The 18,745-nt window shown below is 42.9% G+C and overlaps 1 protein-coding gene across 1 annotated transcript in view; it reads right to left on the reverse strand.

Annotated features, from left to right (window-relative positions):
- LOC139381633 (DENN domain-containing protein 2A-like) overlaps positions 1–4,608 on the reverse strand; it is a 41,902-nt gene extending 37,294 nt beyond the window's left edge. Inside the window, exon 1 of the mRNA XM_071125302.1 lies at positions 4,179–4,608. The gene's annotated coding sequence lies outside the window, so the exon portion shown is untranslated. The remainder of the gene's footprint in view (positions 1–4,178) is intronic.
- Between the last annotated feature and the right edge of the window lie 14,137 nt (positions 4,609–18,745).

The raw sequence follows: 18,745 nt of genomic DNA on the forward strand, positions 1-18,745 counted from the left end.
GTTGGCATAACTGCCATATTGCATCTCCATCCCAAAGCCCTTAGTTGGAAGTGTACTTCGCCAGACTGCCAAGAACCTTGCCCTCATCCAGGCCAAGGTGGCGAGACATGGTAGTGATGACACCATAGGCCTCGTTGAGCTCTGCACCAGACAGGATGCTCTTGCCAGCATACTTGGGGTCCAACATGTACGCTGCAGTGTGTATGGGCTTCAGGCAGGAGTATTCACGCTTTTTGATGCGTTTCAGAACTGCAGTTTCCTCTGCTTGGAGCAACAGTGAAGTGAGCCTTCAGCTCATCTGCAATGTAGAGACCGGTGTGTGTCGTCCCTTGTGTCTGTGCTCTTGTAGAAGACTGGTTGAGGGGTGGAGATGTAGTTAATTATTCCTTGTCCACAAACATTTGACCACCCATCAGAGATGATTGCAATATAGTCTGCTTTCTCTATGATTTGCTTGACCTTCACTTGGTGAAGAACATTCAGAAATCTCTTCCAATACACATTGGTTCACCTCTGATGCTCACAGGCAGTTGTATACACAGCTCGAGCAAGACATTCTTCAGCATTTCTCTGACTACGTTCCTCCATTGAGTCAAAAAAACTTCTGATTCCAGGAGGACCATGAGCTGTTGCTATCAATAAGGTGTCGGATTCATCATTTTCTCCTCGAATAGAAATAGAGGGACTTTTGTCAGAGGTTGCTTGTTGTGAGCACTGAGGGAACGTTATGCACTTGGCCAGATGATTCTGCATCTTTGTTACATTCTTCACATATAATTTGGCACAGTATTTGCAAATGTAGACAGCTTTTCCTTCTACATTAGCTGCAGTGAAATGTCTCTACACATCAGATAGTGCCCGTGGCATTTTCCTGTAAAGATTAGAAAAAAAATGAGTAAAAAAAACAATATACAATTCCATGTACAGAAATAGGTAAGCAGTTAGATTAAAACAACTCCTTTGTAAGATACGTGTTATAAATTGAAGCATGTATAAACAGGTGAATTAACACTCCTTAGTTAGCAGGCTCAAGTAAGCTAAAACCCACATGGTAGCAAAAACTAGCAGAAATTGTTAAGTTAGAAATTATTTAAACACACTGCTGTAGGCTACTATTTAATAACAAAATCATGCATGTCATAAATATATTCACCCCACCCAGTATTGTAATCAAACTTACCAGAAAGCATGTAGTCCTTGGCTCAGACAGTGTAGTAGTGTGGGCTCAATAGCATCTCATTAGTGTGCAGGATCTTGAGAATCAGCTGTACATGTGATGGAAGAGTGCACTGCACATGTGATGGAGGAATACACTGTGCAGGCAGAGGGTTGCAATTCCATTGAATTGGGGATAGTTTAACCAAAAAAATGCCACAAGACCTAGAATTGCCTTGTGTATCCCACAAAAAAAAAAAAGTTCACTTATAAATTTAAGCAAAATTCCCCAAATCCATAACTTCCCATGGAAAATTTCTGGAAGTTTTTCGGAAAGTTTCCGACTTCTTGAAACCCCTACTAGCAATGCAGGACACATTCTGGCTGCGTCACCGTGGTAACCACAGCTTCCTGTCAATGGCAGCAGTCTGAAGGCCCCAATTAGGTCCTTGGCCACAGGGGGTGCCTGGTAGAGTGCCTGTAGAAAGCTGGTTCCTGTAAGAGGGCAGAGAAATGGCTGTCCCCCTCAAAGACCTGCTGTCACTGTTCTATGTTCAGGATAATGGTCCTCTGGTGAGAGGGGACAGATGTCACGCACTCACACTAGAAATGCATCTCAGCGTGCGAATAGACAGCTTGATCTGTCATTGACTAAGTCCCAGCACGCAATTTATGACTTCTCCAGTTGGCCCAGCACTGTTTTGAGTCAACACATCTGATTCCCTGAGATCCATTTATCCAATACATGATGGTTTCCAAACCAGCTGAGATTTAATTGTGACAAATGACAGTTGTCACGATACTAAACATCTGGCTTCACTGAAAAAGAGACTAACAATGTCGCTGCATATTGGGAAAACATACTCGAAACATCTAAGACTGAGCACTTTCATTTGCCTTTTGGTTGTGTCTGTATGCATGAGTGTGTATGAATGGCTGAGTAAGTGTGTGGCTGGGAAAGCAAACCTACAAAGCAGAGAGTCACACAGCAGTCATCATTCGGTTGGTCTCTCTCGCCACTCCAGAGAATGTAAACAGCTCACCAATCAAACAGGCCGTTGTTGGCATCTGATAACAGAAAACAAGGGGTTCTGGCTCTCCACCAGTCATGCGGACTTACTGCAGGATTAAAGGCTTTAGTACCACGTCACAAACCAAAACAGACCTTCTCTCAATACTACAGTCCTTCTCGCCACAGAACTACAAGACACTCAATACAGCACAACAGAGCGACGCGGAAAAGAATGGAAGAATGTTGCATGTTATAGCACTTCTAGTCGAATGAACTGAAGCGCCAATCAAGACTGATTTCTTCACTAAGGAAGAGCAAGAGTCGTGTCTGACGGAACGTCAGTTTTGAACGTTCCTCAGTTTAGTATTTTTAAGTTAGGTAGAAAGCTAATAGAACATTACACAACAGAAGAACGTCAGGATCAGGAGGCGGTCAGAACCTCATCGAATTAAAGAGGATGACTGATAGTCGTGTAAGAACTCGGGACAGGTTCCTGGTAAACTGTATGGCATGGCATCAGAGCTTCCTCTGTCTTTTACGGTCACCTCAACTCCACCCAAATTCCCCCTCCCTTAACCCCAATTCACACCAACTAACATGAGGTTTTCATTGAGTTCAGCTTTCCTTGAGGAAGGCCCGGTCCAAAATGTTGGTTTTGACAGTGATTAATATGCAACAGTATCAATATTGTTAACTTTATTTGTGGGCACTCGACTCCTCCCACCACCTTACAATTTCCACCATCAAATGTATCTCACAATAAACTCCTACTTAACCACTACACTCAGAAAAAACAGGTGCCATCTAAAACAGGTACAACTCTCTCAATGTAGAACCCTTTCCACAGAGGGCTCTACATTGAACTGAAAGAGTTATACCAGGAACTAGAAAGGGTTCTCCTATGGGGACAGCCAAAGAACCCTTTTTTCTAAGAGTGTAGATTACCTCTAATGACAGCTCTAATGAAAAACCAACAAAGTGCTACCTTCCCCAGAGAGTGAGATGCACAGCCTGTCCCTTGGGGATGTTTCTTTCTGCCTCCGACTCCCAACAATACAGAGACTCTACACTGGCTGGATGAAGAGCTGCCATTGTTCCTAGAGCTGAAGAATGTCTCACCTCACTCATCTACTTATCCACTCTGCGCCTCTCTCCCCCTCTACTCATCTGTGCTTCTCTAGAAGCTGGACTGGAATGCACATATTTCTCTCCATTACCCTCATCTAACCAAAACATCTCTCCTGCCCTTTGCTCATTTCATATATAGGTAGATGAGAGCTGACACCCATTAGAATCATTCTTACTGCACAGTTTTTAGTAGGCTGACACACACGCGCCACACATCTTCCTAGGTATTCTAACATGGTTCTGTATAACGGAATTGGTGCAGCAGTATGATTAATTGACAGCCTATTTGAACATTCAAAAAACACTTTAGCTGGAGCCAGAGCAGACCGTAATTGAATATTGCTCAAGTTAAACAGACATCTGAAGTATCTTCAGATGTGCTTTTACATATGTTTGTATTTTGATAGCACATGTGCACACACACACACACACACACACACACACACACACACACACACACACACACACACACACACACACACACACACACACACACACACACACACACACACACACACACACACACACACACACACACACACACACACACACACACACACAGTACCGCATCCAAACACAGAGACACACACACACACACACACAGTGCGGCATCCAAACACAGACACAAAATGCATGCGCGCTCAATCAAACGCACACAAGCTAACAAAACCGACACACTATAAATGACCTATAGTCCAAAATGTACATTAAATACTCAGTAAAACATACAATACCCACATTAACACACTTAAATATGTTACTGGTTCAGTCCCATAGTAAACATTTTAAAAAGTTCCAAATGAGATTCACAGAAAGTACAAAACAAAATCTCTGAAACCAAATAGCATAACATTAAACACAAGTGAATCATATTTTGCCATACCTTTCTCAGCTGGATGAGCACTGTATAAGTGCTCTTGAAGTGGTTTGTCATTTTGTGAAATCGGACACTGACAGCATCCACTGGTATGACTTCCTTCAAAGCAAAATTGCCTTTTCCCCCTTTCTCCTCTGGTTTTACACCCCTGCCTCTGAGCTGCACTCTCACTTAGCATAGACCCTGCCCCTTCTTCCCAAGCAGAAAAAGAGCTTCTCCAAGATTCTCCACAAGCTTGTTTGAAAAAGGACAAGTCAAGGCGGTCCCTCCCCTTTCAGCCTTCAGGTTGAAATGTTTTCAGTTATTCTGTCCTTTTGCCTTCTCTCACTCACACACACACATACTCTCTAACTATATTCTCTTTCAATGAATTTGCCGCTCTCTCTTTCTCAAACTTTTCCCACCCCTCCTTCTCTCATGACCCCCCCCCCTTTTCTGCCTTTCTCCCTTATTCTAGTACCGCCCTCCTTTTCCATCATCAGCTCAGCCCCCACCCCCAAGCCCCCACAGCTGTACTAATCTGCAGCTGGCTGGGCGATTGGAGCCCCAGTTGCTGTGGAAACGGAGTGTCCTGCTCAGAAGCGGAATGGAGCAGGAAGGGGCAAAACTGAGCATAACTGAATACTTAAATAAGGGCCTCCTCCGGAGCCAATTAAAGGTTCTGAAGGGCCACTCTTTCTCTCTCTGAGAGGATAGTGGGGGTTTTGCTTTCCTGACCTACACTGACTTTATCTCTGAAAGTAGCTTTTATTTACTGACCAGTCCACAAACCACCCAATAGAACCACAGCAGCAATGTGTTTTGGTAGCTACAGATGGCCCCATGTACCTCTGCCCTTACACGGCATGACAATGTATTTGTTGATTTCTAATTATTTACTAATTACAGGTGACTTCAAGGGATAGTTCACCCGCCCCCCAATTTAATTTTTTTTTTTTTTTAGGGTGGATCAGCTTAATATTGCGGAAAGAATGTTACTTCCAATGTAATTGTCTGCATCATTTCCAATCCCCCATATTTTTTTGGTAAATATATATATCCATACACGCATGCATATATATACACATACCTATATAGACATACATACTTTTTAAAAGAATATACCTTCATTATTATTCTTCATTATAAACCCTACCACCGATCCCCCAATTGGAGTAAACTAATAAACACTTCTGCTTCTACCTTCAATCCATACATCTTATACACACTCTACAGACACAGTCTACTTTACAATAGTTCTCTCTTGTTTGTTCGTAGTCCTTCCTCTATTTCTGATGTCCATCCAGTTTGATTTCTATTTGTAACTATGCTATTTCACAAAAGCTCCGAACCTATATACATTCTACAGATCCCGCATGCTTTACATTGTTTATCTTGTTATTAGTCCCACCCTTCAGCTCCACTCAACCCCTCCCATCTGTCTCTCAACATTAATTTGTTCACCCAAATTACATATTGCTTTCCTTAGCCTGTAAGCAGTCTATGGAAAAGGCATGACAGCAATCCAAACTTTGGTTTAGTTTCCCTGGCACTGTTTCCACATGCTAACTTTTTAGCATTTGTGGCACAAAACCTATTCAAGTCATGGGACCGATATTAGCATTTGTACAAATACAAGTTACACATGAGTCTGACATCTTGATGACAACTAGGCTAACAAAGGCAAAGGAGTGTATTGTTATTGTATCAGTAAAACAGCAATACTTGTGCGGTTAAAGTCTCTCTGGGTTCACACAGAGAGTTGAATGAGTTGAACTAGACTACATCACCCTACTAGGCTTCATAAATAGAGTCCAACTGTCTTGAATCAGTGCTGATCTATAGCCTGTGAACTCATCTCTGCAAAATAAGCCTAAATGTATTTGTATTTCAATATGTGTTGTTGTTGGTAGTGTCTGTCAAGGGGAATTTTAGTAAAGTATTTTCAAACTAGCACTCACTTTTCTGATAACTTCTTTGAGGAAAAATGTACTTACTACAACTGTAATATGTGGTATCTATGTATCTCACCTAGCTATCTTAAGATTAATGCACTAACTGCATCTAATTTGCATACCACCCCAACAGATCCACAATCTCAATCGCACTCCAGACCGCCCTTTCTCACCTGGACAAAAGGAACACCTATGTAAGAATGCTGTTCATTGACTACAGCTCAGCATTCAACACCATAGTGCCCACGAAGCTCATCACTAAGTTAAGGAATTTGGGACTAAACACCTCACTCTGCAACTGGATCTTGGACTTCCTGACAGACCGCCCCCCAGGTGGTAAGAGTAGGCGACAACACGTCTGCCACGCTGATACTTAACACTGGGGCCCCTCAGGGGTGTGTACTTAGTCCCCTCCTGTATTCCCTGTTCACCCACAACTGCGTGGCCAAACACAACTCCAACACCATCCTTAAGTTTGTGGACAACACAACAGTGGTAGGCCTGATAACCAACAACGATGAGACGGCCTATAGGGAGGAGGTCAGAGAACTGGCCAGGACAACAGCCTCTCCCTAATGTGAGCAAGACAAAGGAGCTGATAGTGGACTACAGGAAAAGGCGGGCCGAACAGGCCCACATTAACATTGACGGGGCTGTAGTGGAGCGGGTCGAGAGTTTCAAGTTCCTTGGTGTCCACATCACCAACAAACTAACGTGGTCCAAACATACCAAGACAGTTGTGAAGAGGGCGCGACAAAATCTTTTCCCCCTCAGGAGACTGAAAAGATTTGGCATGGGCCCCCAGATCCTCAAAAGGTTCTACAGCTGCACCATCAGGAGCTTCCTGACCGGTTGCATCACCGCCTGGTATGGCAACTGCTCGGCATCTGACTGTAAGGTGCTACAGAGGGTAGTTCGAACGGCCCAGTACATCACTGGGGCCAAGCTTCCTGCCATCCAGGACCTATAGAGGAAAGCCCATAAAATAGTCAGAGACTCCAGTCACCCAAGTTATAGACTGTTTTCTCTGCTACCGCACGGCAAGCGATACCGGAGCACCAAGTCTAGGGCCAAAAGGCTCCTCAACAGCTTCTACCCCCAAGCCATTAGACTGCTGAACAATTAATAAAAATTTGCAACGGGACAATTTACACTGCTGCTACTCGCTGTTTGTTTGTTACCTATGCATAGTCACTTCGCCCCCACCTATATGTACAGATTACCTCAACTAGCCTGTACCCCCGCACACTGACTCGGTACCGGTGCCCCCTGTATATAGCCCCGTTATTGTTATTCTTATTGTGTTCGTTACTCTCTATTTTAGCCTACTTTGTAAATATGTTATTTTTGAACTGCACTGTTGGTTAAGGGCTTGTAAGTAAGCATGTCATGGTAATGTCTACTTGTTGTATTCAGCGCACGTGGCAAATAAAGTTTGATTTGATTTAACTGTAATTCGCTCTGGATAAGAGTGTCTGCTAAGTGACTTAAATGTAAATGTAAAATGTAACCAACCTCTGTGACCTGCAGCGCCAAGCTCTGACCTCTCCCTTTGAAATGTGGGGGACATTTGAAAAGCTTGTCTTGCCCCATCAATTGTTGGGGGGGGGGGGGGGGGGGGGCTTTTGTGTGGCTTCCTCTGTCCCTTCCACTCTACATCTGGGAGGTGGAGAGGACCTCTGTCCAGAAACACAATTTGTGACTGGGAATGATACTCTCTCCATTTTATTTTTTATTAATGACAACATGTACAATTAAATAATGTATCTAATGATGATTCAAACACTTTTTGAATTTTAAGCATGGAAACCATTGTCTGCATCTCACCTTGTCCTGTGTCTCCCTCTTTTGGACACCCCAACATCTGCACACTCTATGTGTGAATTCCTCCAGAAAACATATATATTTTATCTACATAATTTTAAAATAAGCTTAATGTATTGAAATGACTTTATCATGTCATGTCAACCCATTACATTATTGTATGGATGTGGATGTTTACATTTTATTTTTTTAAGTGCGCTATGTAGAAATCGCTCTGCCATTTCCTCATTGCAAAAATTTGAATAGTTCGCCTAATTTCAGTTTATGTAACAAAACAAGCAAGTATAGTGAAAATAATCATTGTACCATCTAAACAGCTGTGACAAATATTTTCCATAACCAAAGTTGAGATGACCACTTCACCAAGATGCCTAATACGAATAACAGGTGGAAATATGACACAACACCAATTGAAACACAATGGGAAAGGTTGAAGAAATGACACCTTTGCTGTTTCAGAGTGAGCCCATATCCAACTACCTGAGCCCTAAGGTCCATCTAAGGGGGAAGCAGAGAATTGCCAGGATGGGAGTCTCAATATGGTGAGATCGCCTAATCACGTCCAGTCTTGTGACCTCTGCATATTTGAAACCTATTATACAGTGCATTTGGAAAGTATTCAGACCCCTTGACTTTTTCACATTTTGTTACGTTACAGCCTTATTCTAAAATGTATTAAATCATTTCCCCCCCCCCCCTCATTAATATACACACAATACCCCACAATGACAAAGCAAAACCAGGTTTTTGGAAATTTTTGTAAATGTAATAAAAAATTTAAAACAGAAATATTAAATTTACATAAGTATCCAGACCCATTACTCAATACTTTGTTGAAGCACCTTTGGCAGCATCGAGACTTCTTGGGTATGATGCTACAAGCTTGGCACACCTGTATTTAGGGAGTTTCTCCAGAAATGTTTGACCGGGTTCAAATTCGAGCTCTGGCCGGGCCACTCAATTCAGAGACTTGTCTCTAAGCCACTCCTGCGTTGTCTTGGCTGTGTGCTTAGGGTCATTGTCCTGTTGGAAGGTGACACTTCACCCTAGTCTGAGGTCCTGAGAGCTCTGGTGCAGGTTATAATCAAGGATCTCTCTGCTCCGTTCATCTTTCCCTCGATCCTGACTAGTCTCCCAGTCCTTGCCGCTGAAAAACATCCCCACAGCATGATGCTGCTACCACCATGCTTCACTGTAGGGGGGGTGCCAGGTTTCCTCCAGACGTGACACTTGGCATTCAGGCCAAAGAGTTCCATCTTGATTTCATCAGACCAGAGAATCTTGTTTCTCATGGTCTGAGAGTCTTTAGGTGCCTTTTGGAAAACTCCAAGTGGGTTGTCATGTGCCTTTAACTGAGGAGTGGCTTCCGTCTGGCCACTCTACCATAAAGGCCTGATTGGTGGAGTGCTGCAGAGATGGTTGTGCTTCTGGAAGTTTCTCCCATCTCCACAGAGGAACTCTGGAGCTCTGTAAGTGACCATCGGATTTTTGGTCACTGTCAACTGTGGGACCTTAATATAGACAGGTGTGTGCCTTTCCAAATCATGTCCAATCAATTGAATTTATGACAGGTGGACTCCAATCAAGTTGTAGAAACATCTCAAGGATGATCAATGGAAACAAGATGCACCTCAAATCAAATCAAATTGTATTTGTCACGCGCCAAATACAACAGGTGTGGACCTTACAGGGACATGCTGACTTACAAGCCCTTAACCAACAGTGCTTTAAGAAGTTAAGAAAACAAATAAAAAATAAGTATTAAGTAAAAAATAAATAAGTGAAAAATTGAAAAAATCGAATAAAAGTAACAAATAATTAAAGAGCAGCAGTAATATAACCAGTGAGGCTATATACAGGGGGTACCGGTACAGAGTCAGTGTGCGGGGGCCCTGGTTATTTGAGGTAATTGAGGTAATATGTAAGTAGAGTTAAAGTGACTATGCAAAGATTATAAACAGGGAGTAGCAGCAGCGTAAAAGAGGGGTCTGGGTAGCCCTTTGATTACCTGTTCAGGAGTCTTATGGCTTGGGGGTAAAAGCTGTCAAGAAGCCTTTTGGACCTTGACCGCTTGCTGCGCAGTAGCAGAGAGTACAATCTATGACTAGGGTGTCTGGAGTCTTTGACAATTTTTATGGCCTTCCTCTGACACCGCCTGATATAGAGGTCCTGGATGGCAGGAAGCTTGGCCCCGGAGATGTACTGGGCCATACGCACTACCCTTTGTAGTGCCTTGCGGTCAGAGGCCGAGCAGTTGCTATACCAGGTAGTGATGCTCTCGATGGTGCAGTTGTAGAACCTTTTGAGGATCTGAGGACCCATGCCAAATCTTTTCAGTCTTCTGAGGGGGATTAGGCTTTGTCGTGCCCTCTTCACGACTGTCTTAGTGTGTTTGGACCATGATAGTTTGTTGGTGATGTGGACACCAAGGAACTTGAAGCTCTCAACCAGTTCCACTACAGAATGGGTTGTCGATGATAATGGGGGTGTGCTCTGTCCTCCTTTTCCTATAGTCCACAATCATCTTCTTTGTCTTGACCACATTGAGGGAGAGTTTGTTGTCCTGGCACCACACGACCAGATCTCTGACCTCCTTCCTATAGGCTGTCTCATTGTTGTTGGTGATCAGGCCTACCACTGTTGTGTCATCGGCAAACTTGATGATGGTGTTGGTGTCGTGCCTGGCTGTGCATTCATGAGTGCACAAGAGGGGACTGAGCACACACCCCTGAGGGGCCCCCATATTGAGGATCAGCGTGGCGGATATGTTGTTCCCTACCCTTATCACCTGGGGGCGGCCCGTCAGGAAGTCCAGAACCAGTTGAAGAGGGAGGTGTTTAGTCCCAGGGTCCTTAGCTTAGTGATGAACTTCAAGGGCACTATGGTGTTGAACGCTGAGCAGTAGTCAGTGAATAGCATTCTCACATAGGTGTTCCTTTTATCCAGGTGGGAAAGGGCAGTGTTGAGTGCAATAGAGATTGCATCATCTATGGATCTGTTGCGGCAGTATGCAAATTGGAGTGGTTCTAGGGCTTCTGGGATAATGGTGTTGATGTGAGCCATGACCAGCCTTTCAAAGCATTTCATGGCTACAGACATGAGTGCTACAGGTTTATAGTCATTTAGGCATGTTACATTAGTGTTCTTGGGCACAGGGACTATGGTGGTCTGCTTGAAACATGTTTGCATTGCAGACTCAGTTAGGGAAAGGCTGAAAATGTCAGTGAAGACACTTGACAGTTGGTCAGTGCATGCTCGGAGTACACGTCCTGGTAATCTGTCTAGCCCTGCGGCCTTGTGAATGTTGACCTGTTTAAAGGTCTTACTCACATCCGCTACGGAGAGCGTGATCACACAGTTGTCCGGAACAGCTGGTGCTCTCATGCATGTTTCAGTGTAGCTTGCTTTAAATCGAGCTCAGAAGTAATTTAGCTCGTTTGGTAGATTTGTGTAACTGGACAGCTCGTGGCTGTGCTTCCCTTTGTAGTGTTAGCAATTGATGTTATTCTTTAATAACACAGACCCCAAAGCAAATCGAGGGAGGAAAATAGGCTTATTCAAATAGGATAAATCATGTTATGCTGAGAGGTAGATGGCAGATGTTCATGCTTCCCTGTCCTCAGTAATTCTCTCACAGTGATTCTACCCTGTGGTTCTCTCCACAGAACAAAGGGACAGAATGCAGTTTTATAACCAAGCCCTAGCCTGTGTTTGACCAATTAGAAGTCCTTGCAGTACAACTGGGCCAATGGCCAAATAACAAGTATCCTATTTCAGGCTCCCTGTATAGACAAATTCCTTCCATGTCTCTGACCCATTGATAAATAATTCCCTATTAGAGAAAAAAACACTATTTCCATTGATCGTTAATTCTAGTCCTCTCATCTGTGTATTTATCTTCGACATATTCTTAGCGTAGTCTGTAATAGTTTGCAAGCTCTGCCACATCCGACGAGTGGCGGAGCCGGTGTAGTACGAGTCTTAGTCCTGTAATGATGCTTTGCCTTTTTGATGGTTCGTTGGAGGGCATAGCTAGATTTCTTATAAGCTTCCGGGTTGCCACTCCTTGAAAGCGGCAGCTCTACCCTTTAGCTCAGTGAGGATGTTGCCTGTAATCCATGGCTTCTGGTTGGGATATTTACGTATGGTCACTGTGGGGACGATGTCATCGATGCACTTATTGATGAAGCCAGTGACTGATGTGGTGTATTCCTCAATGCCATTGGAAGAATCCCGGAACATATTCCAGTCTGTGATAGCAAAACAGTCCTATAGCTTTAGCATCTGCTTCATCTGACCATTTTCTTATTGAACGAATCACTGAATGCTTCCTGCGTTAGTTTTTGCTTGTAAGCAGGAATCAGGAGGATATAATTATGGTCAGATTTGCCAAATGGAGGGCGAGGGAGAGCTTTGTACACATTTTTGTATGTGGAGAAAAGGTGGTCTAGAGTTTTTTTCCCATCTGGTTGCACATTTAACATGCTAATAGAATTTGAGTTTCCCTGCATTAAAGTCCCCGGCCACTAGGAGCACCGTATACAGCTCATTGAGTGCGGTCTTAGTGCCACTGCGGTGGTATATAGACAGCTACGAAAAATATAGATGTAAACTCTCTTGGTAAATAGTGTGGTCTACAGCTTATCATGAGATACTCTACCTCAGGCGATACAAACCTTGAGACTTCCCTAGATTTCGTGCACCAGCTGTTGTTTACAAACATGCATAGGCCACCGCCCCTTGCCTTACCTGATGTCGCTGTTCTATCCTGCTGAAAAAGCTTAAATCCCTCCAGCTGTATGTTAATCATGTCGTCGTTCAGCCACGACTTGGTGAAACAAGATATTCCAGTTTTTAATGTCCCGTTGGTAGGATTTACGTGCTTGTAGTTTGTCTATTTTATTATCAATTGATTGTTCGCTGGCTAATAGGACCGATGGTAAAGGTAAATTACTCTCTTGGCGACGGATTGTCGCCCACGATATTTCCGTCTTTTCCTCCTGTGAATTTTCTTACCTTGATTTTATTTTACCTTTATTTAATTAGGCAAGTCAGTTACAAACAAATTCTTAATTACAATGACGTCCTACCAGGGAACAGTGGATTATTCAGGGGCAGAACAACATATTTTTTACCTTGTCAGCTGGGGGATTCGATCCAGCAACCTTTAATTTACTCGCCCAACGCTCTAACCACTAGGCTACCTTCCTCCCCCAAATAAGTTACAAATAACGTAAAAAAACCATACACAATAGCACTATTGGTTACAGGATCGTAAAACGGTAGCCATCTTCTTCAGTGGCATTCTTCACCTGAGCTCAAAAGGATGCACCTGAGCTCAATTTTGAGTCTGATATCAAAGGGTCAGAATACTTACATAAATAAGGTATTTCATTTGTACATTTTGTATATACATTAGCAAAAATTCTAAAAACCTGTTTTCGCTTTGTCATTATGGGGTATTGTGTGTAGATTGATGACAAATTTGTTTTATTTAATCCATTTTAGAATAAGGCTGTAATGTATCAAAATGGGGGGGTCTGAAGGGGGGTCTGAATACTTTCCAAAAGCACTATATAAACTCCCTTCTTTTTTAGGACAGTGAATCTAAAATATTTAATTTGGCTCTGTACCTCAGCATTTTGGATTCGAGATCAAATGTTTTATATGAGGCGACAGTACAGAATGTCACCTTTTATTTGAGGGTATTTGTTATGCAAATGTGTTTTTATATATAGTGTGTGTGTGTGTGTGTGTGTGTGTGTGTGTGTGTGTGTGTGTAACTCCATTGTGTTTTTTATTCCTCTTCTGTTACTATTTGTATTTTTAAACCCTGCGTTGTTGGGAAGAGCTCGTAAGCAAAGCATTTTACAGTTGTATTCGGCGCAGTGGTGGATTTAGGCTAGTGCACCTCTAACTTTGTACAGTACTAATGAAATGAGTTGTGCAATTTAGTTTGTGTTTCTTGTTTGAAGTGTAATAGTGTACTAATCAGGGCCTCTTCTTTATAACTGTGTTATTCTATTTGTGTATTTGTGTGATGTAGGATTTGTGCAATTTAGTTTTATTTGTGTGTTTGTTGTTAGCAATAGGGTAATAGTGTAATAATTTGATTCTATTTTTTATTTGTATTTATATACTACAATTTGTTTCTATTTGTCTTTGTTACTTCTTTTTGATATCTATACAGCTTTAAATGGTTTAATGATTTATTTGTGTTGTTCCAAATGTCTGAATAAAAATGACAGTTAGTACAGAATGGTGCTTTTTTTGTTGTTGTTGGGGGGCTGCTGAAGGGGGGGGTTCGCCATACAAGCTCGAATCGCCACTGATTCGCATGTGACAAATAAGATTTGATTAGATTTTCACTGTTTAGAAATGATGACGGATAATCGTGAATAATGAGTGAGAAAGGTACAGTTGCACAAAGTTCATGCCCCCAAAACACACTAACCTCTGAACATGACCAATAGCAGGGGAGGGCAGCAAAGTGTTTGGTGGGGGTGTAATGACATTTATGCCTCTAACCTTCTCACTCATCATTATTTATGATTCTTTCATGACTATCTGTAATCATGGTAACATCCACATTCATGTAGAAGTGTTCATAAACACATTATATTCTTATTTACAATAAAAGTGACTCCAAATGACACAATACATTATTTACCATTCATTTCTATGGGACACAACCAAAACAAACTGCAAATACATCCACCCAGTTTGTAAAGTCATAAGCTTGGTGTAGTCATTGCATGCTAGGAATATGGGACCAAAGACTAGGGGGGGGGGGGGTACACTTCAACTGTGAGAGACGGAATCTAAAACAAAAATCCAGAAAATCACATTGTATGATTTTCAGGGCCACCCTGACAGACGGTGGGACACTGTATTGGTGAGCGATGGAGGATGCGGGGTATCCAATGAGCTTCTAACACCCATAGCTGTTGTCTTTAGGGGGAAGAGGTGGCAGAGTGGATCCTGAACCATGCCAGGGCCAACGAGTGCCAGGACGTGCCTCGGTTCAAAAAGGAGATCTCTCAATGGGGAAGGTCCAAGTGGTTGAGTTGTTATCCAGAGTCTTTGGATTGGTCACCCACACGGTAAATTTGACTGGTCCTGGATTGAGAAGGTCTAGTTTCAAAACTACAAACATTTTCTGTAACATCAACAATAGTCATATCTAGATATTTTGCACATGGACTTCATTTACTGAATGTACAGCACAGGAGGTTGGTGGCACCTTGATTGGGGAGGACGGGCTCATGGTAATGGCTGGAGCGGAATAGGTGGAATTGTATCAAACATATGGTTTCCATGGGTTTGATGCCATTCCATTCGCTCCGTTCCAGACATTATTATGAGCCATCCTCCCTTCAGCAGCCTCCATTGATGTACAGTATGTGAGTTTGCTACCAAGACTGAAGTTGGAGAGTAACTTTGCGTCATTGTGTTTGCCATCATGGTGCTGGAGGGGCTGGGGAGGCCTCTGGACCCAAACGTAGACATTCTGGAGATGCCCAAGCCCCTGCTGCTCAAGAATGTCCGACTCTCCTCACAACACACACATATCACTACATCTGCCATAGGCTGTGTTTGATAGCATCACTGACTGACCCGACTGACTTATCTAAACATCATAAATATTTAAGGTGCAAGGTGATTTGTAAAACAGTCAGAAGAATTGATGCTCTCAAACACTATCACCGATGCCTCATATTTAGGGTCTAGAGTTCTTCTTGACCTTGTAAGGGCACAGAGTAAGTCCTGGTCAGGTGGTTGGTAAAAACTCCTGGCCTTCTGCATGTTACATTAGTGAATGACTCAACGTATACGTTGTTGTAATGTACCTTTTACTTTAACTGTGAAATGTGAATCATTGCTTGGTTAAGGTGTCCAAATATTCCAATAACTACCATGGTAAACTGTTCTATAGTCCCACAGTATGTAAGTCTTATGCCTTGAACACTATTTCCCTGCTGGTCAGACAAACAGCATTTATACTTGAAGGTGCATGTGATTTGCCTGTGTTTTAACTGACAGTTGTGCTTACACCATCTGTAAACACTGCAGAGTATTTTCCCTTAATTAAAATAGAAGTGAGTTTTAACATATATCTGATTCAGTGACAATCCTTAGAATATTATTTTATACTATTCTAGTAATCTCAGGGTATTGTTCGGATCATCTTTCAGCGTGCAATTAGAATAATGCAATGTCATGCAGTTAGAATAATGTTGTCTGAATCGTTTAGTGAGTATTAGAATGTAATAAGGTGTGTCAAGTCAACTGACCTCAGCATTCTGAGTGATAACAATACATTGCCATTTTGACGTTTTTTTGTTGTCATCTTTTTACACTCGCTAGTGAATATATATTTTATATGCATGTCTCAAGGCTGGTTTGAAAATGCATCAAAATCTCAGCTTTTGTCTCTTATCCTCAATACACAAGTTACAATATTAGTAGTATTTAGTGAAAACTGCTGTAAACTGTCAAAGACCACATCAAGACTCCATTAATTTACAATTTTATTAAATCTGTCAATGAAAAACACAGAAAAGAGACGCGATTCTGTCGATGTCAGGAAGAACAGTCAGCATGGCTGAGAGTGAGATCAGGAGCTTTTGGTGCAAAAAAATCATAATTTACTATTATTGCAAAAATGTTTGATCAATTTCATCACTGTCACAAGTCCAAATAGAGCAGCACTGTTCATGTAAGAGGGGAGGAAGAGGTGAAAACTGAGTAAAAAATAACTAATCAGATCAATTACAGTAATAATAATATAACAATAATAATTACAAAAGAAATAACATCTCTAAAACAGACAAACACAATCACCTCAACAGGACGAGATTCGGTCACTTTCACAACAACCAGATCATTTTTGTATCTTTTTTTTTCTTCTTTAAATTAATTAAATATTTTAAAAAATATCTCACCATTTACTTATACTCATTTTTATTTTATTGCGAAAAATAGGCAACTGGACTAATTGTGATGAGTGTGAGAGAGAGAGAGAAGTGGAGTGGAACGTAGAAGCATTGGCACTGAGAGGCGCTGCAGTGTGCAGGAATGCAGTACCCTCATCAGCCACAGGGTGGCACAGTTTGATATTCTGGTGGCCTCCAGAATGGCTCAGCCTCTCGCCACTGTCTGCTCTGGAGGACAGATCCATGTCCATGTGACAGCCTCTTTTAGGAATGATGCATGTGTTTTTTTTTCTTCATTTCTGTAAGTCGGTCTTATCTCCAGAGCCGGATCTCAGAGTTATGTACAAAGATATATCCCTGAACAACATCTACAAAGACAAGTGCAACCTCCATTTGACTAACCCCTTCTGGAGAAGCTAAGGATCAAGTTTGAGGGTTTCCTGTGAAGGTTACAGGGGGGAATAATCATATCTGGTAAACGTGCCACGCCACAGGGACTCATAAGGATTGTTCTTGTTTTAAGGATAAAGAGGAAAAGAGGTCAGGAATGGTGTGACTGAATCAGGAATGTCAAAGGGAGGGAGGATTCGAAAAAGGAAAAAATGGACTTTGGATAACCTCACACGGGGCACCAAAAAGGTGACTCCTTTCACTTTTGAAATAAAAAGACAGGAAGAAAACTAAAACAAACAAACCAATGAAATGTACAACTCTTAAGTAACATCCGTCCATCATTACCATCATCACACCTTCCTGTCAATCAGCCTCTCCGTACACTTCACTCCTTTTCCCAACAGTTAAACTCTTTACAGATCAAGCAGTCCGGCTCATCGAGCATCAGTCTTTAGGATCTTTTTTTGTTCCGTGCCCTGTCTGTCTGTATATCTGTCTGTGTGGTCGCAGTTCAGTTCTGGGGCACCCTGGTGGCTGGGGATGGGACTGGAGCTGTGTTGTTGGCTGGGTGGCTAGGGGGGCTGAACAGGGCAGGGGACTGGGTCTTTGGGGGGGATGTACAGTTCAACAGTTCAACAACACTGCTTCAGTCCTGGGCAGGGGGGGGCACAGTACTCCTACAGAGTGAGGGAGGGGGGCAGGGGCTGGAGAGGGATGAGAGGAGTAATGTGAAGGGCCGACTCCTAATTTGGAAGTCTTGTTGCGCCTTTGTAGGAGAGGGACGTACATACACTTGCCTGTTGCACCTACAGAATGTGCAGTGCAGACCCAGACTAATAACACACACACACATACACACACTTCTGCCTCAGCAGGTTTAGGCCGTGCTGTTGTAAGGTCAGGCAGATGGAGCTATCACACAGTCAGCATTCTGATAGAGGTGCTCATTGACTTCCAATATGAAACCCAGAGTGGAGGACAGGTCTAGGTTCAGGATAAGACTGGTCAGGACATTGCAGAGAACCCATTCATATGAGCCGGTTAGTTTCTGTTCAGACTGCATGGCCTTTCTAAGTAGGAGATGTCTTGGAAGACACAGTCCTGACCATGGCTGCTCCACATGTTGTGCAGGGATCTCTGTCCTACCTGTCTATAATCGTGGAAGTTTAACTCCGTCCAACTCCATTCCTGGGCCGCTCTATTCCTCCTGTGAGGGGTTGTATGGGACTTATGGGGAGGACCGCAGAGGAGCAGTTTTTCTCTATCTGGTCTATGACAACCTTGTGGTTTCTACCTGCTGAGGCTCTGCGGGTGTCTGTTTTACATGTGTGCATGCCTATGTGTGTGTGTGTGTGGGGGGGGGGGGGGGGGGCTCAGGGCGAGGCAGGGCAGGGCAGGACCAAGAAAGTCTCCCATTTCCCTCTCCTCCTCCCCCCCCCTCCCCCCAGTCTTGAGTGCCTAGCTTTGAGCAGGGGGAGGGGGGGGG

This window comes from Oncorhynchus clarkii, chromosome 2, assembly GCF_045791955.1.
Source record: "Oncorhynchus clarkii lewisi isolate Uvic-CL-2024 chromosome 2, UVic_Ocla_1.0, whole genome shotgun sequence".
NCBI classification, from domain to species: Eukaryota; Metazoa; Chordata; class Actinopteri; order Salmoniformes; family Salmonidae; genus Oncorhynchus; species Oncorhynchus clarkii.